This window comes from Balaenoptera borealis (assembly GCF_965194805.1).
Source record: "Balaenoptera borealis genome assembly, chromosome: 20".
In the NCBI taxonomy this organism is placed as follows: Eukaryota; Metazoa; Chordata; class Mammalia; order Artiodactyla; family Balaenopteridae; genus Balaenoptera; species Balaenoptera borealis.
Window position 1 is genome coordinate 15,495,797 of NC_138879.1, and position 27,519 is coordinate 15,523,315.

The 27,519-nt window shown below is 38.6% G+C and overlaps 1 protein-coding gene across 16 annotated transcripts in view; it reads right to left on the bottom strand.

The window, feature by feature from the left end:
• The window catches only part of TANC2 (tetratricopeptide repeat, ankyrin repeat and coiled-coil containing 2), a gene marked incomplete at its 3' end in the record, with an annotated part of 357,840 nt that extends 331,683 nt beyond the window's left edge, over positions 1 to 26,157 (bottom strand). For 5 of the 16 annotated variants that reach the window (XM_082373746.1, XM_082373757.1, XM_082373755.1 and 2 more), the window contains exon 1: positions 25,645 to 26,156. Of the gene's footprint in view, positions 1 to 20,013; positions 20,099 to 20,493; positions 20,545 to 25,644 lie in introns of all 16 variants that reach the window. The other 11 variants (XM_082373747.1, XM_082373743.1, XM_082373756.1 and 8 more) reach the window with 7 other exon arrangements.
• Between the last annotated feature and the right edge of the window lie 1,362 nt (positions 26,158 to 27,519).

Here is a 27,519-nt window from a genome sequence, read left to right on the forward strand (position 1 = left end):
AAATTAAAAATCATTTTTTTAAGTTTAAAAGTTTAGATCCTTCTTAATATACCCATTTTCTAACAAAAAAATTTAAAGTTACATTAGAGAACTGTTTTGTTACCAGTTCAGTAAAAGGTCAAGTGAAAAGAAGAGTATTTACAGAACTGCCACTACCACTCCCTGCATCATTTGCTTTCCCTTGGTTTCTCCAAACCATATAATGAACCGGTCCAGCATGCCTGTGAAGTTAAAATTAAACTATTTTAGAGGCAAAGTCCAGACACTAAGCATTCTTATAAATAACATCAAGAAACAACCAAAACACATACACACACAGCAGAAACTTTATTTTAGCAACATATATTAGCTAAAATTCTTTACAAATTATATTCTTGGGCTTAGGAATACTTCTCTACTTCTAAAACACGTAAAATACAGATGGCAAAGCTACCTCTAATCTTTTTCTAGTAGTAACCTAGAAATAAATTTTTTAAATAAAGTGTCTTTTGATCTACTATTTATTCAATCTTTATTATGAACAAGCTAAGATAAGGCCTTGAACAAATACTGGAGGAAATTTTTAAAAGGTTAATAACAGTTCCTGCCTAAAAGGAGCATCCAGTCAGGTAATGAGAATTAAGGAAAAGTGAACCCAAGCACAATTCCAGATAGAAGGTGCTAGGTATCACAAGAGAAATACAAAATGTAATGGGAATTTACAAGAGGGAGAGATTACTTACAGGATTAAGTAAACAAACACTTCTTAAGTGTCTGCTATGTGCCTAGCACCATGCTGGATACTAGGATAGCAACACTGTCCTGCCCTCAAGAAACGTAGAGCCAACAGGTGAACAAGAAACCTTATAAATGGCTTATTATAAAATTCAGTGATAGAGGTATTCACAAAATGCCTGGTAGTACAAAAAACTTTACATGCTTATCTACCCACCTTTAGATAGTGGGTGAAAATAATCCTAATGAATTAAAATTATTCTGCTGGTTTATTGACATAATTTTTTAGGGGTTAAAAAATACTTAAAGAAAAAAGTGTAAATAACATCCTCTCATCATATCCCCTATCTTAAAAATACAATCACAAAAATCATTATCTTTATAAGCATGGTTTTTAGACCTAAGGATGGTTTCTAGGGCAGTTTATAGACACTAATTGTCAAACAAAGTTAAACATCCTTATTAGTGTCAAAACACTAATAGGACTTTTAAGAACAGGAATCCATCTATACCGATACATTAATTTATTTTAATTCCCAATAGATATCCAGAGATAAGGCTTCAGTTGACATAAAGCATTAATAATTAAAATAATAATTTATTGTTATACAGAGAGAACCCCCCAAAATTAAGTATAGGATAAAGATAAAATGTCAGACTAAGGCAAGAGCAAAAGAGGAAGAGGTTCAGTAAATGCTGGGTCAAATGGCTGGCCATTAAAGGAAAAAGAGGGGGTGGGAGGGATGGATGTATTCCTACTTTTACCCATATACAAAAATAAATTCTAGACGTATTAAAAATGTAGATACAAAATATTTAACTATAAAAATAATAGACTTGCATAATAAGAAAACCCATCCTAAAATTCTATGCAGAATTATGCAATAAAAACCAGAGCGCTTATGGGAAAAAAACAAACACAATTTTACACATACTAAATGGCTAAGTAATAAATACCACAATAAATATGGTACTTTACCTTGAGAAAGACCTGAGATTTGCTTGTGGAAGTGAGTGTCAGAAGGGTTGCAACTTGTGAGTTGTAAAGTGGCAGAAGAAGGGTTATCAGATACCAAGTATAAAGTTGTAACACCAAATGTGGATGGGTATAACTCAACACACAAGGTAAACTGAGGTAGGTGGTAAATGTCTATCAATCACATTAGAATTCACATTCTCAAAACAAGCAGTATAGCAGAACTGACTAAATAAGTGCTTCTGTTCACCAAATACAAAAAGGAAGGGAGGAAGGGAGGGAGGAAAGAAGGAAGGAAGAAAGAAAATACTCAAATCTCAATTTTTAGGGTGTTGAGGATGGGAAACAATTTACTGTTTCCTAGTGAACATCCTTAGCAAGCAGTGACTCAGATACTGCAATAACCTAAAACAAAAACCTGTCAATAAACTCATAATTTGTAAGTTATTAATACAATAGTGTCATTATCATTAAGGAGATCAAAATAAGTTACCCACAAGAACACTAACGTTTGCTGACCAAAACAGTTAATGCCAGGGATAACAATAATGATGATTAGCTGTAGTAAGAAATTAACTACTTTTATCAGGTATCTGTCTTCCAAGGCAAGTTTTTCCATGATTTCATCATGAAATATGGACATAGTCAAATCAACTGATCAAATCATCTTCAAAATTCCAAAAATGCTATATACACCTTTACTTGGCTTCAACCCTATTTCCAGCTGTCTGTTTTGAACATTTATGGATAATGCCAGTACCAGCCTCTGGTTTCTGAAACTGACAGACATAGGAAGCAGAAGATACCGGAAGGGAGGCCAAGTTTGATGAGAAGGCTCAGAAGAAGATGCAAAGCAGATGGCTTAACTTTCCCAGAATTTTCACCAAGTCAGAACCAGTAATAGAAATCAAGTTTCCCAATATCTGTCCTGAATCCTCATACAAAACAAAGAGACATAATTATAATAGTGTAATCGTAAGAATTGGGATTTGGGGGACAGTCCCCATCACCAGTTACTAGTTTTGTGCGCAAGAGCAAACTAATTAGCCTTTCAAAGCCTCAGCTTCCCATCTGTAAATTGAAGCTAATAATAGAAAAGTACCTTTCCAATCACTTGTGAAAATTAAGGGAACTAAAGCAAGTAAAGCACTTAGCACAGTCTGGCACCTACTAAGCGATCAATAAACATTAAAGTGTTCAATGAAAATCAGTATTAATTGAGGACATAAACCATCATCAATTTTTCCCTTATCTTCTGATCATCACTTTTCTAAACCCCTTAATTCTTGATTTATAATATGCCTCTTACACTGGCTGCCTATTTCTTCTTTTTTAAAAATGTCACCTTCCCAGACTAGACTTTTGCATAAGTAAAATAATTTTTCATAGCTTCTCTGAAATAAAGTTCAAGGGAAAGTTTACAGAGAAACCACAGCTCCTTTTCTCCATCCTGAAGGAAGTAGACAATTAACCTTGCTTCCTTCTGTCTCTAGGCTCGGTTCCTGGGCACGCTGAAGAAGTGGAGCTGGCACTGGTTTTGTCTTCTGAAAAGGAACTTCAGAGCTGCGCCTGTGTGCTGCATATGTAAATCTGGGGTATCCAAATCATACTGAGAATCACCTTATTATATTTGCCCTAATTATGTAGCCCAAATTACATACCATTAAAATAAATTTCCCTTCCTTATTTTCCTCCAAGCTCCTGATTTGCCTATTTCGGGCTACAACCCAAAGAAATTGTTACTATGCCTTAATACAAAATCTCACCGTACATCAACTGCATTTAAACTTCAAAAATTATTCTTAAACCTGAACACCATTGTTGTTCTCAACATACAATCAGAAAAAAAACCTCATTATAGTATGAGGAAAGCTTAAGTGTTAGTATAATATGAGGAAAGCTGAAGAAAATCTACAAAAAAGTAATTAGAGCAAGAAAGTAGGTTCCATCTAAGACATCCTGAGACCAAAGTAATCTGATTTCCCAGATAGTTGTCCCTTATCTTGCAAGAAAAATTACTGCTCTCACCAAGCAAAAATACCACAGGTGAATCAAAAAGACTGTGTTTAGTGAAGATTTACTATATTGACTATAAAAACCATGGAGAATATCAATCTTCCTAACATGCTTTTTTAATCATGTTACTTCTCTTATTTCTACATTTTAGTCTCCTGTCCCCACCCCACCCCCGCAAAAAACCTCACTTTTCCTCCACTGTATTTACTCCCTACTACACCTTCATCATCATCACATCAGTAGATAATAATTATTGAAATGCTTACTATATGCCAGAAACTGGGCTAAGCACTTTAGGTGCATTAATTTAACCCCAAAATCCTATGAAACGAGTCTTTTACAGGATGAGAAAACTGAGGCTTCCATGCGTCAAATAACTTGCCACAAATCATACACCTAGCAACTAAAACGAGTCAGAATGTGATCTCAAATCTGTCAAACTCCAAAACCTGTGCTTGTAATCACTTCCTCCCTATATACTATGAGAAAATGTTTTAAAATTTTTTTAGTATGTAGCTCATTGTGTGGCATGTAAAATTCAATAAATATTTTCTGAAAGGATACGTTTAGTTTAATTATTCTGACATTCAAAGATTCCCACTGGGAGAGAGAAGGAAATTCCCACTATTCCTTAAGACAAACCTTCTTCCCCAACCAAATTATAATCACTGGGGTCCACGGGATTTGAATCCTGGCAGTGGGGAAGGGAGGACGAGAAGAGAACTTAGGCTTTTCTCCCAGTGTAAATAATAATTTCTCCTTGTTGTAATATCCCCACCTATACATATCTTATTATAAGCTCTTTGACATGTTTATATAAGTAAGGTACACAAACACATTTTAATAAGTAGTTACTACAAAGAAGAAAAAATGCAGCCCAAACAGGTATATGAAGTACCAGTATTTGAAAATAAAAAATTAAAAGGATATAAAACAAAATGGGGACTGTTTTGCCCATTTGAGGACATTTATCAAAATAACAGATTGGTGACACTTTATGGTTTGATATATTAGGTTTTTTGGTCAGACATGCTAAGAAATACAACTGACCCTTGAACAACGCTGGGGTTAGGGGTAGTCAAAAATCCACATATAACTTATAGTTCGTATAGGTGGCTCCTCTGTATCCACAGTTCCACATCCGAAGATTCAACCAACCACTGATGTGTATTTACTATTGAAAAAAGCAGTTCAAACCTGCGATGTTCAAGGGTCAGCTGTATTAGTGTTCAGGTGTTTTGGTGATCATAAATCATAGAACGCTAATGAACTCAGTAAAAGAAACCTGAAATGATCTGCTTTCTGACAATCCCCAGGTGAGTAAACATTATTATATCTAGTTTAATTTGAAGAGTCAGGCACAGTCCTTATAAGATGCTTGTGAAAATTCTCTATCTGAACAGACCTCAACAAAGTTATTCACAGCATTCACAGTTTATCTTGATTCTGATATAACAAGAATCTCATTGCTTTTACATATCCAGAAGATCAAGCAACAGGAACCCTCTGTTATTCACTATAATTTTTTAAACACCAACAAACTAGTCTAAAAAAAAGCATCACATTTTATTCAAATAACTTAAATACTATTTGTACAAAATCTTTACTTAAATCAGACTGGTAAATGGACAATATAAAGAGCTCCTGTAATGGAAAGACTATGGTCTTTGGACAGAGATTTACCTGTGTTCATACCCTGCCTCTACCAATTACTAGCTGTATGACTCTGTACGAGTTGCTTAGCCTCTCTGACTCCCCAGTTTCTGCTCTGCAACAAATAAGACACCATGTAACTTGCTGTTTTAAGGAATAGAGAGATGTGTGATTGCCTACCACCCACCAAGTGCTAAAGTTGCCCACCCCAGATCCTCACTCCCTTCCTTATTAACAGAACACTAATTTTGGATCCTATGGTGGCCATGCGACTCAGTTGTAACCAATGAGATGAAAGCATAAGTCTTACAAGCCAGGACTGAAGGAAAACTACTGTTCTGCTGCTAAAACAAAGACGTCTGGGGAAGAAACAGCCATCTTGCAATCCACAGGGCAAAAGCCACCCTTCAAGGAGAGGAAAGAAGAAACACAGAAGCCAGTGTTCCTGATGGCACTGTGTGACTGCCATAAACCCTGGACTGCCTATATCCATATTTCCTGTTACCCAAAGAAAAAAGATCCTTTTTGATTAAGCCACTGTACTTGAGTTTCCATTACATGAAGCTGTTACACCCTAATATAATGTATGTAAGCACCTAGGAAAAGAATCCATCCAGAAGATCAGTAAAGGCAATTATTCCACAAAACTTCTTATTTAACAGAATGTGTTAAATTATTCATCAGTAAAGTAGTGTTAAATTATTCAACAGTAAAGCAATGAAACAGTAGGATGTCAACTAACACACAAACATATACACCACACACAACCCAGTTATTAAAAATGGGGTATTATAATGTACTTAAGATAAACATTCTGTCAGTATAGGATCAAAGATTTAATCAAGAAAGGTATCCTTGGGCTTCCCTGGTGGCGCAGTGGTTGAGAATCTGCCTGCTAATGCAGGGGACACGGGTTCGAGCCCTGGTCTGGGAAGATCCCACATGCCGCGGAGCAACTAGGCCCGTGAGCCACAACTACTGAGCCTGCGCGTCTGGAGCCTGTGCTCCGCAACAAGAGAGGCCGTGATAGTGAGAGGCCCGCGCACCGCGATGAAGAGTGGCCCCCGCTTGCCGCAGCTAGAGATAAGCCCTCGCACAGAAACGAAGACCCAACACAGCCATAAATAAATAATTTAAAAAAAAAAAAAAAAAAGAAAGGTATCCTTGATGAGGTAGAAGAAAAAAATGCAATTGGATAGAAATTCTATTATTATAGCTTATAAGTTCATTCACTAATATTTACAGCACATCCACACCATAATGTGCAAGCCCTAGATGCTATGGCACGAACTATATGAATCGGAGACAGCTATAAAAAATTAGAAAATAAAGGCTCAAATAAGAGGGAGAGAGGGGGAAGTAAACACAACTAGAACTAAGATTTCTATTTCAGATAAAGTAAAAATTTAAAAGGAGAGTTACTGACAGATTAAGAAAAAGTTTAGTTGTTTTCTTCTTTTTAAATAACAGTCAGAGCTCTTACCTTAAAATAATGAATTACAAAATGATAGCCAAAAGAGAATACTACCAAGATAATCTCCTGAATCAGAATATAGAAGAGTATAGAATGTAATAAAAAGCAAAACAGTCAGAATAGATAGGTAACACAACGATCAGGGAAAGGGGCAGACAAAGGGTGAAGACAGATCAAGACAGAGTCAGAAAATAAAAAGGGTAACGAGAGATATAAGCGTTAAGAACAAAGTTTAAGTTAACCCACTAACAACTTTAAACCCCATTCACACACCCTGCCAGATCCCTTCCTGCCACCTAAGCAAACATATTTATTATATTTAATCTTTATATTGTTTTCTCTATAAATCATCCTAGTCCTCCTCCTTAATAATATCCCCTTCTTTCTCCTTGTGAGTCCTGCAAGATCTATTAAAGTCCTATTTTTTCTACCATTTTTTCTGATAATCTTCACATACATTCATAACATTTAAAACAATTATTCTAGATGTACTTCTATAGTAAATGAAATTTTAGTTTTTCCTTCTTCTGACTATGAGGCATGCTAAAGTTTGAGAACCACTGCTGTAAGTTGAAAAAAATAATTTAAACCTTAACATTTAAAGAGCTCTGAGCTCCGGACAGGACTAATTAATTTATTCAACTCTTTCAACAAGTAACTACTGATTATCTACTATGTGCCAAACACCATTCTAGGTACTGAGAATACAGCAAGGAACCAGTCAGCATTCCCTTTAGTGAGCTTAGAATCTAGATAAATATTTATATAAATAAATAAGTAAAATATAGTATGTCAGAAAGTGATAAACTCTAAAGGGGGAGAAAAGGCAGGGAACAGGGAAAAGAATATCGGGGGTTGAGGGAAAGAGAGGTTAGAGGGTTTCAATTGTAAAGAGATAAGCAAAAACGTGAAGATGATGATAAAGCAAGCTATGCAGGGGAAAGAAAATTCTAGGCAGAAAAAACAGTAACGCAAAGGTCATTAAGCCAGAAGCATGCTCAGCTTGTTTAAGGAACAGCAAGAAGGCCTGTGTACCTTGAGCACAGTGGATCAGTGGCCAGGAGAGAGGGGTTAGGGAAGTAGATGAGATGACAGAAATGACTTGAGCCACAATGTCTAGAGCCTTAATAACCCTTGTAAGAACTTTAGCTTTTATTCTGAATAAGACAGGAAGTCACAGGGCAGATATTAAAAAGAGTAAAGACATGATCTGACATATTTTTAAAAGAACACTCTGGCTGCTGTTTTGAAAAGAAGTTGTAGAAGCAAACCAGTTAGGAGGCTGGCTACAGTAATCCAGGTAAGCGATATGAGTAGCTTAGACCTGGGTGGAAGTGGTCAGCAGTGGCCAGATTCTAGATGTTTTGAAGGTATAGCCAATAGATCTCCTGATAGATTGAATATGGGGAGTGAGTGAAAGGGAGAAATCAAGGATGACTCCAACATCCTGAACAAGTAGAAGGATGGAGCTGCCATCAGCAAGATAGAAAAGACTACGGGCAAAATAGATGGGGTCGGGGGGGTGGGGAACAGTGAGAAGATAATTTTGGGCAAATGTGCTTGATATATCTATTAGACACCCAAGTATATAGAAAGGTCAAGTAAGCAGCTGGATATATGAGTCTGGAATTTGGGAAAGAAATCTGGATTGGATACAGACATATGGGAGTTATTAACATGTAGCTAGTAAATTCAATGCAATCCCTATCAAACTACCAATGGCATTCTTCACAGAATTAGAACAAAAAATTTACAATTTGTATGGAAACACAAAAGACCCCGAATAGCCAAAGCAATCTTGAGAAAGAAAAACAGAGTTGGAGGAATCAGGCTACCTGACTTCAAACTATACTACAAAGCTACAGTAATCAAGACAATATGATATTGGCACAAAAACAGAAATATAGATCAATGGTACAGGATAGAAAGCCCAGAGATAAACCCACGCACATATGTTCACCTAATCTATGACAAAGGAAGCAAGAACATACAATGGAGAAAAAACAGCCTCTTCAATAAGTGGTGCTGCGAAAACTGGACAGCTACATGTAAAACAATGAAATTAGAACACTACCTAACACCATACACAAAAATAAACTCCAAATGTAAGACCTAATGTAAGACCAGACACTATAAACACTTAGAGGAAAACACAGAAAAAACACTCTTTGACATAAATCACAGCAAGATCTTTTTTGAACCACCTCCTAGAGCAATGAAAATAAAAACAAAAATAAACAAATGGGACCTAATGAAACTTAAAAGCTTTTGCCCAGCAAAGAAAACCACAAACAAGACGAAAAGACAACCCACAGAATGAGAGAAAATATTTGCAAATGAAGTAACTGACAAAGGATTAATCTCCAAAATATACAAGCAGCTCATGCAGCTCAATATCAAAAAAACAAACAACCCAATCCAAAAATGGTCAGAAGACCTAAATAGACATTTCTCCAAAGAAGATATACAGATTGCCAACAAACACATGAAAGGATGCTCAACATCACTGATCATTAGAGAAATGCAAATCAAAACTACAATGAGGTATCACCTCACACCAGTCAGAATGGCCATCATCAAAAAATCTACAAACAATAAATGCTGGAGAGGGTGTGGAGAAAAGGGAACCCCCTTGCACTGTTGGTGGGAATGTAAATTGATACAGCCACTATGGAGAACAGTATGGAGGTTCCTTAAAAAACTAAAAATAGAACTACCATATGACCCAGCAATCCCAGTACTGGGCATATACCCTGAGAAAACCATAATTCAAAAGGACACATGTACCCCAATGTTCACTGCAGCACTATTTACAATAGCCAGGACATGAAAACAACCTAAATGTCCAATGACAGATGAATGGATAAAGATGTGGTACATATATACAATGGAATATTACTCAGCCATATAAAGGAACGAAACTGGGTCATTCGTAGAGATGTGGATGGACCTAAAGTCTGTCATACAGAGTGAAGTAAGCCAGAAAGAGAAAAACAAATATCATATATTAACGCATATATGTGGAATCTAGAAAAATGGAATAGATGATCTTTTTTTTTTAAATAAATTTATTTATTTATTTTTGGCTGCTTTGGTTATTTGTTGCCATGTGTGGCTGTCTCTAGTTGCAGCGAGCAGGGGTTGCTCTTCGTTGCGGTGCGCGGGCTTCTCACTGCTGTGGCTTCTCTTGTTGTGGAGCACAGGCTTTAGACGCGCAGGCTTCAGTAGTCGTGGCACATGGGCTCCCTAGTTGTGGCTCACAGGCTCTAGAGAGCAGGCTCAGTAGTTGTGGCACACGGGCTTAGTTGCTCCGTGGCATGTGGGATCTTCCTAGTCCAGGGATCAAACCTGTGTCCCCTGCATTGGCAGGCGGATTCTTAACCACTGTGCCACCACGGAAGCCCTATGTGTCCCTTCTTTTGGGTTGTTCTGCTTTGTATCGTTTTTGCTACAATAAAACTATAATCATAAGTATAGCACTTTCCTGAGTTCTATAAGTTGTTCTAGTGAATTATTGAATTTTAGGGAGTAGTGGGGACCCTCAAATTTGTAGCCAGTTAGTCAGAAGTGAGGGAGACACTTGCAGCTAGTGTTTGAAGTCAGAGTAGTCTTACAGAGGGCTGTGCCCTTAACTGTGAAGTCTGGCCTAACTCTGGGTAGTAAGCATCAGAAGTCATTGTAGGGAATGAACCAGGAGATACAGTCAACAGCAATAATGAGGGGCTGTAGTAAATAAATCTGATGACATGAGATTCAAAGGTAGAGAATTTTAGGAAAGAGAGAATGATTTGAATGCTGAAAAGGGGAATAAAGAGAATATCTACTCCATTTCCAGATCCAGTGGTATGAGGGTTATGTAAAGAAGGAAAGGAAGAGGGCATCACTTGAGAGGGCAAAAGGGGAAGCAATGTCCTCAAGGGAGATAAAATTCCTAAGGCACTACAACTTATAGGCTGGGAAGATGAGAAGGCATCAGTGAAAGAAATTCACTAAAATGGAGTATCCATGACATAGAATAACCAAGAGATAGTGGCATCTTAGAAGCCAAAGACTTTCCAGGGGAGAGAGTAACCAACTGTATCAAATACCTCAAGCAAGATGGACACTAAAAAACAACCAATGGATTAAGCAATGTGAAAGCCACTAATGATCATAATAAGCAGTTTCAGTGAAATGGTAGGAGAGAATGCCTCGTTGGAATGGGTTCAAAAGAGAATGGAGATCTGACTTTTTAGCACTCTGGAAATCAACTAAAGGCATACAACAAACTAAGAAGTATTCATTCATGCAAACTACTTAACATTGGATAAGAGCAAAGCAAGCCTGTGGCATCTTTTTGCCTGTGACTACTCTCATTCCTCCCAAAAAAGGACTACTGCCTCCAACAAGCAGCATTCAACCATGGTGGGGAAGGCCATGAAAACCAGCAGCTTTGCTGCCACTGCCAAACAGGACTCAACTGGTAGCACTGCCAATTATAGTAGCCATCTCAGTGGCAAGTGAACAGGAAGGGCCGGTATCTCCAATTGCCTGAGGTTGTAGTCCTGTTTGGAGCAAGCAATGGACTAATGGACTATCTGGGGATTTAAGAGAAAGCTCCAGGTGGTGAGATAGCCATAGGAGGTTGATAATCCCTCCTCATACCCCAGGTAATGATTTTTTTTATTGTGCCAAGACAATTCAATGGAAGAAAGAATAACTTTTTCAATAAATGTTACTGGGGCAACTGGATATCCATACACAGAAAAATAAGCTTAAATCCTTGCCTCACACCACATACAAAAATTGACTTAAAATGGATCCCAAACCCAGCAATTCTACTCCTAGGAATCTATCCAACAGAAATTAAAACATATATCCACACTCAAAGCTTGTACCTGAATGTTTATAGCAGCACTATTCATAATAAACAAAAACCAGAAACAATCCAAATGTCCATTATTTGGTGAATGGATAAACAAAACGCAGTATGTCTATACAATAGAATAATATTCAGCAATAAAAATCAAGTACTGATACATGCGCAACACGGATTAACCTCAAAAACATTACACTAAATGAAAAGACAGAAGCAAAAGACTGCACAGTATAAAACAAAACTACATATTGTATGATTCCATTTATATGAATGCCCAAAGGCCAATTTATAGAAACAGAAAGCAGATCTTTCTGTTGCCTAGGGATGGGGCTGGGAATGGAGACTGAATGCAAATGGGCTCAAGAGAATTTTGGGGGGTGACGGAAATACTGTAAAACTGGATTGTGGTGATGACTGCACAACTCTATAAATTTACCAATAATCACTGAATTATGCTGTTACAATAGCTGAATTTTGTTAAATGTAAATAATACCTCAATAAAGCTGTAAAAAAGAGAGTTGGATAAGGTGAACAAAGAACTGTTTTTGTGGAGTCTGGTATAAATGAGATAAGAAATGGGGTGGCAGCTGGAAGGAGAAGTAAGGTTAAGAGAGAGTTTCTTTAAGATGAAAGAATTATCAATACAGTGTTTTTATTCTGTTGACAGCAATCCAGAAAAGGAGAGACAGAGAAGAATTACAGGAAGAATGTCCTTGAGAAGGCAAGAAGGGGTGAGCTCTAATGGACAATTGGTGGGAATGGCCTTCAAGAGAGGAAAAGACAATTAATTCACAGTAACACTGGTATGCAGGTGGTAAGAAGATTATTTCTGTTTTCTTAGTAAAATAGAAAGTAAAGTCACAAGCTGAAAGAGAGAAATGCGGAAAATTTCGGTGCAAGGGAAGGACAGGATCATCTAAGTGAATAGGAGTATGGAAGAACTAGAGTAATACAGTAGGACAGCTTGGCAGCACTAAGCAAGGCATTTAAAGTCATTTGGTACTGGCCAAGAATTTAAAGTCAACACAGTTGTTCTGTTCCAGCCACATTCAGCTACAAGTATACAGGTGTAACATAAGTAGACTTAGTTTTAACCAGGCAAGAACAACCAAGGAAGAAAGGTCAAATCAAGGGGGTTGAGGTAGAGGCAGGAGAGCAATTGTAATGATGGACTATGGGAATTCAACTAGTTTAAAAAAAAAAAAAAGTGAGGACATGAATGCACTGAAGAACAGTTGAAAAGGTGGTAAATTAAAAGGTCCCTGTGAGATCAAGGAATGAAGGTTGTTGGGTACTAGAAGAAATGAGCCTGAAAAAATGGAGGTGGTAATTGGAGAGTAAAATGCCAGAAATTGATATTATAGAAAGTTGTAGTTTTGGGGTAATAACAAGTTCTAGGGCAGTGTCTCTCAATCCTGGCTGCACATTAAAGTCACCTTGGAAAGCTGTTAAAAATATTATCCCAGGCCACACCTCAGACCAGGCACAACAGACTCTCTGGGAGTAAGTTCTAGGCATCTGTAGTTTGTCAAAGCTCCCCAGTTAATGCAGATGCACTGAGAGTTTAAAAACATCTGCACAGGACATGCCACAGAAGTGAATGGCTGAGTGGAGGAGAGGAAGTCAAGAGACCAGAATGTCAGAAGGATCATCTGCATGAATACTGAAATCGCCAATAATTACAGCTGGAGTAGTAGGAAACTAGCAGTGAGCCCAGAAGAAGTCTAGAAGCAAATATGAAAAAGCAAAGAGAATATTTAATCCACCTCACCAGGAGGAACCACCACTTAAGAACTCTCCAGGAGAAGTAAGTGCCCTCAGCAGAGACATAAGTTTCAGTTAGAGCAAGAAGGTAGTAATGTTTAGAGAAGAGGTTAAAGATAAAAGGGAGTTTTGGAGATGACTGACAATGAGACCCAGAAGGCACAGAGAAGCGTTTCACAATCATAAAGGGATGAAAATTGAGATCAGGCAAGAGAGATGAAGGAAAGAGAAGGTCCAGACGAAACTACTGGAGGAGAATAAAGCCAGGACATCTCAGAAAGCAAGCTGCCATATTTTTTAACACTACACAAAAACAACAAAAGAAAAAGCTCAGTGAAAGAAGCAGTTTTCCTGAACCCAGCCACATTCTAAAAGATTCATTTAACTAAGTTCAAGGAAAACTGAGTCACAGAAACATATCAAGGTCAATCCCATATAAAGTTGTTACAAGAAAAGAGAGAATATGAAATGGAATAACATCCCTGCAGACAATGAAAGTATGCCAGAAAGACATGCCCACATAACAGATCAAAATTAAAACATGCTATTTCAGAATGAGCTAAAAGACCTTAAGAAAATGACGTAAGACATGAAAGAATAACAAATATAAGAACTATAAAAACTCAAAATGAGATGACATAACTGAGGTAAGAATTAAAAATAAAAGGAAAGACACATTCCAGAAATGAAGACAAGAGTAAATAAAAAGACAGTCCCTTAAGAAAAATAGAAGGTAAAAAAGAGAAAAAAAATTTAAACTCAAAAAAAGAGATAAAAAGGATTTGAGAAAAAGTGACAAATACTGAAGACAGGCAAAGAAGATTGAACATACAGCTGATAGGAACTCCTGAAGAAGAAAATCAAAGCAAGGAACAGAACACAGTCAAAACAATAATTCAAAAACACTTTGATGAAATAAAAAAATATTTGAGACTACATTTTGTTTTTTTTGTTTTTTTTTTTAGATTTTTTTTTTAATTATTTATTTATTTATTTTTGGCTGGGTTGGGTCTTTGTTTCTGTGCGAGGGCTTTCTCTAGTTGTGGCAAGCGGGGGCCACTCTTCATCACGGTGCACGGGCCTCTCACTATCGCGGCCTCTTTTGTTGCGGAGCACAGGCTCCAGACGCACAGGCTCAGTAGTTGTGGCTCACGGGCCTAGTTGCTCCACGGCACGTGGGATCTTCCCAGACCAGGGCTCGAACCCGTGTCCCCTGCATTAGCAGGCAGACTCTCAACCACTGCGCCACCAGGGAAGCACTTGATTTTTTTTTTAAAGTTATATTTATCTTAAAAAACTTCAAGAAGAAATATTTTTCAACCCCCCCAGTGAGAAACAAATCCTAAAAATAACAGCAAGCATCACCACCTCATTTTCTTTTAGTTATTAAAGAGATGCTGAATTATTGCATTACTTGGCCTTTAAAACTTGGATTCCACTGGAGGATGAGGGACAGGTTGGGGTAAACACATAACTCGCAGAGTTGGTTTTCCTCCTTTGTGGTTATAGAGAATTCCTTCTTGTTTAACCGTGAACTCAGCCAATTATTAAGCGTTTAATAATTCATTCAACAAATGGTTACTGGGACTTCCCTGGCAGGTCCAGTGGTTAAGACTCTGCACTTCCAATGCAGGGGGCATGGGTTAGATCCCTGGTCAGGGAACTAAGATCCCACATGCAGCGTGGTGTGGTCAAAACAAAACAAAAACCCAAAAAACAAATGGTTACTTAGCTTCTGGTACGTGTAAAGGGTTTGGGTCAGACACTCTATATAAATGTACACTGCACACTTCTTGCAGTGTACATTTATTGAGACTACATTTTGAAAGAGCACAATGTGTACCTGAGAATATCAACTCAGAATGACCAAAATGATTTTACTATCACTAAACATTAAAGAATAAGAAGAAAAAAAAAAAAGGGAAAAACTGGAGTCAGAAAGGGAGAAATACAGAACTATACAGATAGGAATTAGACTCCAGAAAATGAGCGATGAACTGGCAGTACTGAGTTTCGCATGATATAAAAAGGATAAAGTGCATAATGAGATTAGACCTGATAATCTCAGGGCACATAAAGGTGGCAAGACTTTTTGTGTAGAAGATAAAGAAAGAGTTATTGATACTTAAAAAGAAAGGAGAATCAGACTGGCATCAGACTTATCTATTGCACAAGAAGCTTAGAGACAGTGGTATAAGGTGTCTATGCTGTATAGGAAAAAAAAGGATTATGATTCAAGAACACTATATCCAGCCAAGATACCCTTTACTGATCAAGAGAAAAGAAAGGCATCTTCACTTAAGCAAGGATTCAGAAATTATGCCACTCTGAGGAAATTACTCCAAAATGTTATCAAATGTTTTTCTAGCACCTGTTAAGATAGTCATGGGTCTCTTTTTTCCAGTCTCCACCACTCCCAGAGTTGTGGCTAGTAGTCGAGATGTGGCCAAATCCAATAACAATATCATATACGACCAGTCCTAGAAATGACTTCAGGAAACATAGATCCTAAGGAATGTATATTTTGCCAACAAGCTCAACAAGAAAGGCCTCAAAAAGATTCAGGCCAACATTTTCAAGACACTGAGCACCTATACAGAGGCCAATGAGGTGCTCATTAAGCCCAAAGTAATCAAATACAAGATCTTAAAAAGTGCCAGCCCTAAATTGGACAGGCTCACCCATATCATCCATCCCAGCTTCTAGAAGTATGCTTATTTTCATACTGTCAAGAGTACCAGCTTTAGCAACCAAAAGGTGAGAGCCAAGGCCCAGGTTCCACAGAGTCCTCCTAAAGAATCCAGAAAAAAAGGTTTTTGTCTATCAACTCTGAGGATCAAAGAATTCTACAAAACTTAGACTACTGTCTGCAGGCATCTCCTTTTGCTGTTTTATATAAATACAATACAAAGTCCCCCAACTCACCCCAAAAGAGAGAGATAATCATACAGTTTTTAATCTCAAAATCTGTTAACATAACAAATTACGTTAATATTTAACTGTCCTTGCCTTCCTGGAATATATTGTCTTTTATATATACTGCTGGATTTATTTTGCTAATATTTTATTTAGAATGTTTGCTTGTCTACTTATGAGTAAGACTGGACTAATGTTTATAATAGAAAAAAAAAAATGAAAACAATCGTAGCATCCATCTGTTGGAGAACAACAGACTAAATTATGGTGTAGTATGCTATGGAATGTTATTCAGCTTTTTAAAATTAATTAGCGCTCCATTTACTAAACTGGAGACAGCCATGACATATTCTTAAATAAATAAAGCAAGTTACAAAAAGCCTATATATGTGTGTATGTGTATATATATATATATATATGCTTAAAGGTTTTTGAGCAAAGAGAAAGACGGTAAAAAACTCAACACTCAAAGTGTTGGTTAATGCTGGCTAAACCAACAAGGGAAAAGTGGAGAAGGAAAGGAAAATATTATTTTTTTCTTTATTCACCCCTGGTTTATTTTAGTGGTTGCAAGCAGAGAAATACTTTTGTAATTTTTTTAAAAAAGTAGAAGCGTGGGGGGGGAGGGGAGAGAGAGCAGTTATCTACTATAATTAATGACAAATTAACATTTGTTAACAACTAATAAATGGCTATCTTTAATACATCCAAAGACAAGATAGAATTACATTATCTAAAACAAGGAGAGGCATCACTATGAAGTTCATTTACTTAAAAATACAAAACAATCCTGGGGCTTCCCTGGTAGCTCAGCAGTTAAGAATCCCCCTGCCAATGCAGGGGACACGGGTTCAAGCCCTGGTCTGGGAAGATCCCACATCCGGGGAGCAACTAAGCCCATGCGCCACAACTACTGAGCCTGTGCTCTAGAACCCGTGAGCCACAACTACTGAGCCCACGTGCCACAACTGCTGAATCCTGCACGCCTAGAGCTCGTGATCCACAACAAGAGAAGCCACCACAATGAGAAGCCCGCGCACCGCAAGGAAGAGTAGCCCCCACTCGCCGCAACTAGAGAAAGCCCGCACGCAGCAACAAAGACCCAATGCAGCCAAAAATAAATATAAATAAATAATTTTTTTTTAAAAAGGTAAAAAAAAAAAAAAAAAAGAATGGATTAAAAATACAAAACAATCCAATCTGGAACCAAAGTCGCATAAAAGTGGTCTTCCTAAAGGCATTAAGCAAGATGTCTTCAGGATGAACTAGTTTTTATCTTACAACTAGCACAAACTGATCAGTTCAGGGATATTACGATGACCAAGAATAAAACTAAGATAAAGTGAGTCACGTCCATTTAAAGAAAAATAGTCAGTGAATTACTGTTCGCATGATATGTAAACAGATTAGCAGAAATGGGCAAAATGTTACAGAACTCCTTGAAGCTTGGGAAGAAAGTGAGATTTTGATAGTTAGCTTGTTATACTAAAGAAAGAGGGGCAAACTTCTTTTGATGTATAATTTTACACTGTAAATAAACAAGTCCTTTTTATTAAGCAGATCACAAAAGACAATCAACCACCATGACTGTCACTTACAAATTTTTTAAAAAGAAAAATTACAAAAAGCTAACAACATGGCGCATGGTGGCGGGTGAGTGGGGGATAAAGTTATCAAACAGAGAATGCTTCAGTTATTCACAAAAATGAGAAATGTTTGTAAAAGTAGAAAATGTTCACATGACCAAATTGAAAAAAAAAACTGTCAAAGGGCTCAATGTCTCAAGAAGTGCTGAGGTTTGCTATTTTATAGAGGAAATCAAAAATTAATTTTTTGCAAGTTTGTGGTACTTAAAGGGAAATAGTGCAAAAAGAAACGCATACTAGGAGTCTGCCTGAGAGTTTATATTTTTAAGTTTACAGTTATTCAAGAACTTTTCCTCTCAGCTCTCATCAAATCCTTCATAAAAGAAAATTTCAAGACACAAAATTAATGAGTAGCCGAATTACCACAGGTTTTTTTTGTTTTTTGTTTTAAATACCTTGCTAGGCTGAAAAGACAAAATAACAAGGAAAAGCTGGACAGACAATGCTAGTAAAACACTGTGGGGCGGAGCTATGTGAAGCACACATCACGAAACAGAAATCCAGGACACTTTCCAAAACCTAATAAAACTTACCATTTATTAAGAACTAGACATTGTCCTAAGGATTTTTCACTGGCATTATTTCATTTTATCATCATCGAAACCCTACAAGAGAGGTTTTAGCCCCTCACACAGCTAGTAAGTGACAGAGTGATAATCTCAACCTGTTTTCATGATTCAAAAACTCACAAATTCATGTTCTCTCTACTATACAAAGGGTCTCATGATTGTAAAATTTCAAAAGCTACTTACAACCAAACAACAGTATTGTCACATCCTACAATATAGCAACATCTGAATAACAGCTTCCAAAGGAAGTCTCTCTTCCTCTTTAAATCCCTAAAAAGGAAGAGCTAAGATTCTCTGACGCTGAAGCAGCATTTGAGTGTGTAGTAAGTCTACATCCCACGTGTCTACTAAAGCTAATTACCTTCATTCACCCTAATTCACATCTTTGGGAGCTCTACAGGATTCCATGGAATTTGAACAGAAACAGAATTCTAGAGTACAAATACCCATCAAGCTTCCTTAGTTTTGCCTTATCAAATTCCAGCAATTAGAGCTAGAAATTGTGGGACCTCACAACACAAGATTAGGAACAAAGGGCTACAAAGAGACTTCCTTCATTTAGGCAGAGGGAATTTACTGAGATGTGAGGCAGAGGCTCCTGTCTAAATGAATAAATCACAGTATCTACACACCCACTCCCATTTCCAAATTTAATAACTAACGAATCGACTTATAAGGCTAGATCCATTGGTGGGGAAAGGGAGTTTCCACAGCAATAAAAAACTGGTGCCATATCTCTTCATGTTGTTCATCTCTATGATCAGATATGTCATCTGATATAATCATATATGATAATGTAAGCATGGTGTTACAGACAAGCATGGCTACCTGGTCCAAAGATATCTGCTTGGAATAACAAAAGTTTTCCATTACTATTGCTCACATACTTTTCATTCTGAATTTTATGTCTGTAGTACTTGCTGATATTTATAAAAAGAAATATATAAGTCACTGTTTTTCTTTTCATGATACCTTTGCCATCTAAAGAAGAAAGTAAAATTTATCAACATTGGCCAGTGAAACTTTAGGAAAGTGACAAACTTTAAAATATTTTTTCAACTATATTTTTCCTAGAGGTAGAGTGAATACCCAGGACACAATTCTGAACTACAAATTTAGTTTTTATTTAAGGAAGAATATGATATGTCTACCTTCAACTGAAAGATTACAGTAGTAAAGGTAACTACTTACACATAGTGGTCAGTAAATATTTAAGTGAAGGATTTAATGTATTAATATACTGCATAAAACTCCCCCAATTTTTCCAACATAACAAATCTAACTCAACTCATATACCTTAAACATAATGTGTCTGTATAATAAACTAATATACAAAAATCAATGTTTTTTTCATACAACCTTTTCTATACAAAATAAGTATATGAGAGACTGAGATCGGAGCAAACAAAGAAAAATGTTCTCTTACATGCTGTGCTCCAAAACCTCTCCACTTGGGATACCTCTTCTGAGAAAAAAAAGTAGAATCGAATAATGTATTTTGGCAGAAACTTCTTCAGTTAGACATAATATGGGTGTCATAAGGAGGCATAAGATGAGCCTGTCAGATAAATCATTACTAAGGCAATTAGATTTTTTAAAAACATACCAACAATATTATTCACTATAACGCAACTACTTGGTTTAAATAACTGACACCAGAATCTCTCAAGTTCTGATCAAAAGAAAGGCATTTGAGAGGTAAGATATACCATGCACTGAATAAAGGCAGAAATTAATATTATGGGGAAGGAAAGGGTAAAGAAAGGGTGTGATTATGACTAACACCAACTTAATTCTTTTGCCTCTTAAACTTAGTCATGTTTACCCTTAACTACTCAAGAACAAACAGAAGTTGAACATAACAAGATACCAGTTGTAATGTGCGGCCCATAAAAAAGCAACTTACCTGATACTTATAACATCCACAAACACAGCTTTCAAATGATTTATAAGGATTCTGTAAATAAAATAAATTGACCTAATAAAAGAAATTTGTTTCCAGAAAAAAATTATGGTATTACAATTATTTACTTAGAGCTTTCTAGAATATGAAAGATCCCTACCAGAAACTTCTTTCACTGATTGCATCCTCAACCTGCTTTAGCCTTCTAAAACCCAGGCCCAAATAGCTTGTTCTCCATCTAATATTATCTTTTTAAAATTTGTTTATTTATTTATTTATTTTTGGCTGCATTGGGTCTACGTTGCTGCACGTGGGCTTTCTCTAGTTGCGACGAGCGGGGGCTACTCTTTGTTGTGGTGCGCGGGCTTCTCACTGCAGTGGCTTCTCCTGTTGCGGAGTACGGGCTCTAGGCTCGCGGGCTCAGTAGTTGTGGCACACGAGCTCAGTAGTTGTGGCTCTCGAGCTCTAGAGTGCAGGCTCAGTAGTTGTGGCGCACGGGCTTAGTTGCTCCGCGGCATGTGGGATCTTCCCAGACCAGGGCTCGAACCCGTGTCCCCTGCGTTGGCAGGCGGATTCTTAACCACTGCACCACCAGGGAAGCCCCATCTAATATTATCTTGAATCGTAAATACTCAAGGTAAAAATATCCTCTAAAAGAAAGAAAAAGGACCATTGGGTGGGGAAATATAGCTGTAAGTCTTTAAGCTCTTCTTGTAACCTATTTCTCTCCACAGACTTTTAGAGATTCATCAAGGTCATGATGTAGTCTCTCGATCACCATACACACATCTCGACTCATTTTTTTTTAAATCGTAAACAATCTTCATCTAATACAAGTTATTACAAAAGATACTACTCAAATAAACCAAGTGGTAGTTTTCATGGTATTATAACAAAGACTAAACTATTTATTTACACAGTGCCTTCTCTCCAAATGACAATCGTATTTGATGACTATAGGCACTCAACAGATACGACAATGCTGAGAAAAAAAAAATCCAAATAATTAAACTAACTTCCAAACTATTTTATAACATTTGTTACCTTGATCAGACTCGTACTAGAAAAGTAAACAACTATCTGCAACCGCTTATTCTAGCTCCTTGAAATGAAATCTGGGTACCATCAGTAAAAATATTACAGCTAACACTGGTGATCCTGTATAAGTACAATCCAACATAATTCAACTAGTGTGCCCAATCCATACATCTCAGAGATTCAATTTTAATTCTGTTGTAAGAGGAATTAATATGACAAGGAGAGAATTTTGATGCATTCGTTTAATCATACTTGTTCTTCCTTATATCTAATTAGTATCAACTACCTTAAAATTCCCCTTTTGGAAGTACTGGTTTAGTATACTCTTTTCTAGGCCTACTTCCTTCTCCATTCAAAACAATGCACACAGAGTCATTCAGAAAATACTAAAAGAACAAAGGCCTTTATGAGGAAGGCCGGGGGAAGCTAGACAGCTAGCATGGGACAGTAAGAATCAATGACAGAAGAGGGAAATAAATCTACTACTGTTTAACCATGTTAGTAAAACTTTATGATAAAGATGCAAACAACAAATTAGGTTTTATAAGTATGCTAAAATGAACCATCAACCAATATAAATACAGAGCACGATCTGAGTCTATGATGATTTATTAAATAAACTAAAATATATAAACATACATGAATAAGTCTTAGCTATAATCAGTAAATTGCCTTATCAACCAATGTATGTAAAAATGAAGGAAGTGTTTGATTACATGACATATGTGATTCACAGAATGGCACAAAGTTTGACTAAGAAAATAAATGTTAGGTATAGGAGGTGATATTCCATTTCTTAAACTGGGTGGAAGGTATATAAGTGTTGGCTGCATTATTAGTCTTCTATACTTTACACATTTTTATAAATATTATTTCACATGTAGTCGATATAAAACAATGTTTAAGTGCAAGAAAAATCTGAGCAAATATTTGTTGGAAAAAAGAGGTAAAAAGTACATATACATCTAATCCATTTTTGCTAATTATTTTTTTAAATAAATAGAGATCATAGGAACTTCCCTGGCGATCCAGTGGTTAAGACTCTGCGCTTCCACCGCAACGAAGAGTAGCCCCCGCTCGCTGCAACTAGAGAAAGCCAGTGCGCAACAACGAAGACCCAACGCACCCAAAAATAAATTAATTAAATAAATTTTTTTAAAAAAGTTTATTATGAGGTTAGCTCTATTTAAAAAAAAGAAAAAAGACTGCGCTTCCACTGCAGGGGGCACGAGTGTGGCCAGTAAATAAATAATTAATTAAAATTTTTAAAATAGAGATCATAAAAATGTAAGTAGGTAGGAACATAATTTTTCTGTAGAAAACAATTTCTATAGCTCTACACAGAGATCTATATATTATTTCTTTAAAAGCACCACTAAACCTTTCCTGCACACTACGTGTACATACACACACAGACATACACACCAAACTACCTGAAAGTAAAACTTACTACCTCCAAAGATCCCCCCAAAACCAACCTCCATCACAAATATTACCTTAACCACATAAAAAGTACTGATACTCCTCTACTCATAATCCCAGAAATAAATTACAAAAATAAATTCCTAAAGAGAAATGTTCATACTGTAAGTAACTGTATTTTTGGTGTATTTGTAGGCTTAGCATTTATGTGTCTTACTACCTACTTGGGCCTATCCACATCTTACAGTATTTGCTTTTTCATGATGGGCACCTGCATTTTCATGATGTGCGTCAATACTAATTTGATTGAGGGCAGTATAGTATACTTATGAAGAGCACAGAGTGTGGAGCCAGAGTTCCTGAATTGGAACTCAGCTCTTCCACTTGCTAACTAACTAATCTATTTAACATCTCAGTGTTTCAGTTTCTCATTTGTAAAATGGAAATAACAGTAGGGTGTTGGAACTGATTAAAACCTGTGTAGCAGGACTGGCGCAAAGTAGGTGCTATGTAAGGGTGAGCCATTACTACTAGCACTACTAGTAGTACCATCTTCCCAAACATACTGAAAGCATTCTTAGCAATTTGAATTACTGGCTAAAATTAGATACTATTAAAAATAGACATTAAGCCTGAAGCCTGACTGACAGTAAGTTTAAAGCCCTGCAACTCTGAATAGGTGATTATAAATCTACATAACCACTCTATCAAGAACAATCTGGGGAGAGCGGTTTTCCAAAATGCAACTATCAATTTCTTCCCTTACACAAGGGGGCAGTGATAACAAGAAAAGAACTGGGCTCTGTGACACCTCCTCCTACAGACAGTAGGGGGTGGCAGTACATATGGCTTACAGTCAGAACAAAACAGGAAGACCCAACAGAATTGTTCTTTCTTCTCCTCAGGCCCTCTCCTCTATGTTTTAGGCCCAACACAGCCTCAAGGTGAGAGACATATCAACAGAAAAGACTAAAACCCAAAATTAATCACCAAGGAAAATCCAGTTTTGTCTTTGAAGCAAATGATCCCTCAATGGCTGAATCTGGATCCAGGAGGAAGCCAATCAGTACGAATGTTAATTATCTGGCAAATTACTTACTGTTCTTCTTATAAGAACAACATTCAGGCAAGTAACTCCGTTTCTCTGCAAGAACTGTAACATAAGACACTAAAATCTCATCAGTAATTAACTATACCCTAATGAACACATGCCGATATTTCTGCTTGTTTCATACTATACAGACATATACTCACTGAATGTATATAAGTTATATTAAATAGCCCACGGAGCTGTCTTTTGTTACTTCTGAAATTCCAGCTATGTTCTGACAATCCTCTCAAAACACAGATGTTCTTCTTAAATGGAAGTCACAATGTTTTGCAGCATGTGGGTAATGATATATATATACATATATATATACACACACACACACACGCACACATATAGGGAGAGAGAGAGAATAAGAATATTTAATATTTCATTTCTGTGCTCACATTCCTTATATGATCTACCTGGGAAATGCTGCAAGAAGCGCTCCACTGACAGTATCCATGTTGTTGCTTTTTATGCCACATTTACTGTATTCAATTTTTTCCCTATTCTGCCACCCCAACATCAAGAATATTTCACTACCGTCATTCACCGTAATTAGCCATTGCAACAGCTTTTGGCTTCAAACCCTCAAAATGCCTGAAAATTTATCCCTTTTGTTCACCATATTGTTTTGTTTTCCTCATTCCAGAAATTTTCACCTGTATAAAAATGAAGACAGGGGCACCTATGAAAAAACGTCCTTTTGCCTGATGGTCTTGAACTCAGAATTATGGTCAAGATGTGGGGTGGGTTTTTTGTGTGGTTTTTTTTTTTGGTTTTTTTTTTCCTTTTCCTGGAGAGGAGCAGAGAAGACAGTGCAAGACACCCAAAACACCAAATCTTCTTCCTAATATTAATTACCATGGTTTATGTTTGGTGAAAACCATTTTAAACATTCCACACCTGGAATACAACACAGGATACAATTATATCAGTGCTCTACACGCTGACGGCAAACCCTGGAATTATTTAGCCCCATTTTTTCTTTCCCATCTCACAACCAGACACAATTTGCTTGTTTCTTTCACGTGGGCACTATCTCTATCTCAAAAAATAGCGTATCATAGCTCCTCTCGATTCCCTGTGTTAAAATATCTAGCTATGAGCCTTATTAATCTCTTCTTAGACTACGCCTCCTTTCCCAGAGAAATTAATAATATCACTAATAACACTTCTACCGTGAATTTCAACGCCACACAGGCCAACTCACCCTGTGCCTTACCTGGCACATTTCACAACTACTTTCATGCTGCATTCAGGGGGCACATTTTACAACTCGTTCTGCACCACATTCCCTGCCACGTTTAGCAATCTGCCTCGCATCTCCTCTTGGGTCCCCGTCATCCGGAGACTCTCTCGGTACCAAATTCCATGACACCTTCGGTGACACCGAAGTGACCGACCCCGGACCCATCCGAAGCCGCCCCGAGTGCCACATTTGGAGCCAACCTTCCCCACGCCCTGGACACCGGAGGCACTCCACTGCCCATTTCGCTGCCTCCCCGCTCGCCCCCGCCCCTCTCCCTGGAGCCCAGGCGTCGGAGGCGAACGCCGCTGTCACTGAAGCAACCTTCCCTTCCCGGGCTCCCGGGGTCTCTCACCTGCCGCTCTGAGGGGGGTTCGCTGCACCTCGGGGTCAAGCCCGAGTCCCCGGGGTCTCCTGTGAGGACCGCGCCGCCCGCCGGCGCCGCCCGCGATCCCAGAGCACCTCGCTGCGCTCCGACGCCCGCTGTGGGTCTGCGTCCGGGAAAGGCGCGGCGGGGCCTCCCGGCGGCTAGCGCAGCCCTCGGCGGTCCTCCTGTCAGCGGCGGCGCGGGTGCAGGCTCTCGCCCAGCGCGGCGGCGGCGGCGGGCAACTTGCTCCGCCTCGCGCGCTGCACAGCCAGGAGGTGAGCGCGAGGGGGATGGGAACGGGGGCGGGGCCGCCCGAAGGAGGCACGGAGGGCGGCGGCTGGAGGGCAGCGCTGGCGGCCCCGGGCCCGGCACTCAGAGCGCTCGCAGCTTCAGCCGCCGAACGGGCGGCTCGCACGAGGCAGCCGTGCAAGCGGGCCCCGCCGGAGCAGCGCACCCAGCAACCCGCGCCCGGCCGGCCGCTCGCTAGCGCCGCCGCCGCGCCGGGGGCGTCGCACCCTCCGAGGCCGCCCGCAGCCCCGCCCCCGCCGGGCCGGGGTGGGGAGGAGCGCGAGCGCGGAGGGAGAGCGCGTGCGTGGGAGCGCGTGCGTGGTGGAGCGCGCGCGCCCCCGCCCCCTCCACCGTTTGGGGGTGGGGAGTGGCGGGGAGAGAGAGAGAAGATCGAGCCCTTTTCTCCGCCGAGAGGTTTGGCCCTGGCTCTGCCTCTCTGTGAGGTCTGGGCATTTCTGTTTCCTCAGGGGGCTTTGACTGGTGGGGTCGTCGGCATTCAGTGGGGAAGAGGGGAGGGGAGCTCAATAGCAGACAAGGCCCTGGATGATTCGGCTCCGCCCCCAGGGTGATGTCACTCTCGAGGTGCTGCTGCTGTCACGTGCGCCCACTTCTGGGCCTGTCCTGCTGCTTTGATGGCCAGAACGTTCCTCTAGATTTTCCCCACTTAAGTCACCTCATACACATATCACTTCTAGAAGTTTTCGAACCCTACAAATGTCAGTTATTCTTTCCCTGATGCTCATTTGTAATCTGTAGACTGCTTCAAAATGCCATAGTTGGCTGGTGTAGAAAACAGAATGAAGTGCAAAACCAGGAATGGGGGGATAGTGGGGAGGGGAGAGAGAGAAGTGAGAGCTATTATCTAGAATCATTGCTGAAATTCACCAACCACAGCTTGGGAACCTGAGGTGAAGTTGTGACGCTGCTTCTGTCACTGCCAGGTTGGACAAGAAGTAATGTGATTTTAAGAGCTATTTGGCAAGGCACGGAAAGCCACCACAACGAAGCCTCCTTGAAGGTCATATTTCCCTCACTTCCCTCCACCTAGATCTTCTTCCCCTTTACTCTTCCTTTCCCTTGCATCGTAGAACAACAAGTCAACTGTGGAAGATATCTGCACATAAATTTGTTCGTGTGCTTTAAGATGATGCAAAGCAATCACTGTTACCTACTCTGCCTGGCTAGCCTTTCTTCCGTAAACTGAGATGACCTTTCGTGGTCATCCATTCCTTAATGAGACACCATGATTGGAAATAGATACACCAAATTACTTCAGTCAAGCAACCTGTGTCTGTGGTGTTTCTAAGAGAGATTTGATAACAGTCCTTTAATCTACTGCATCCAGGATTTTCTTTGTGTTTTTTTCAAAATTAGTATTAATTTCAGAGTAATGCAGGAAATTGAATATGAAGCCATTTTGTAACAGCTAGTCTCTACAGTGAATTCTTGAAAAGTCAGAGCTAGAGCAGCTTTGAATACTACAGCTAAAATGGCAAGATGAAGGATTGGTCTATGGAATCTTTTGGTTATAACTCCAAAAAGTTAGATTACTCCAACTAAAACCTATTTATCTAT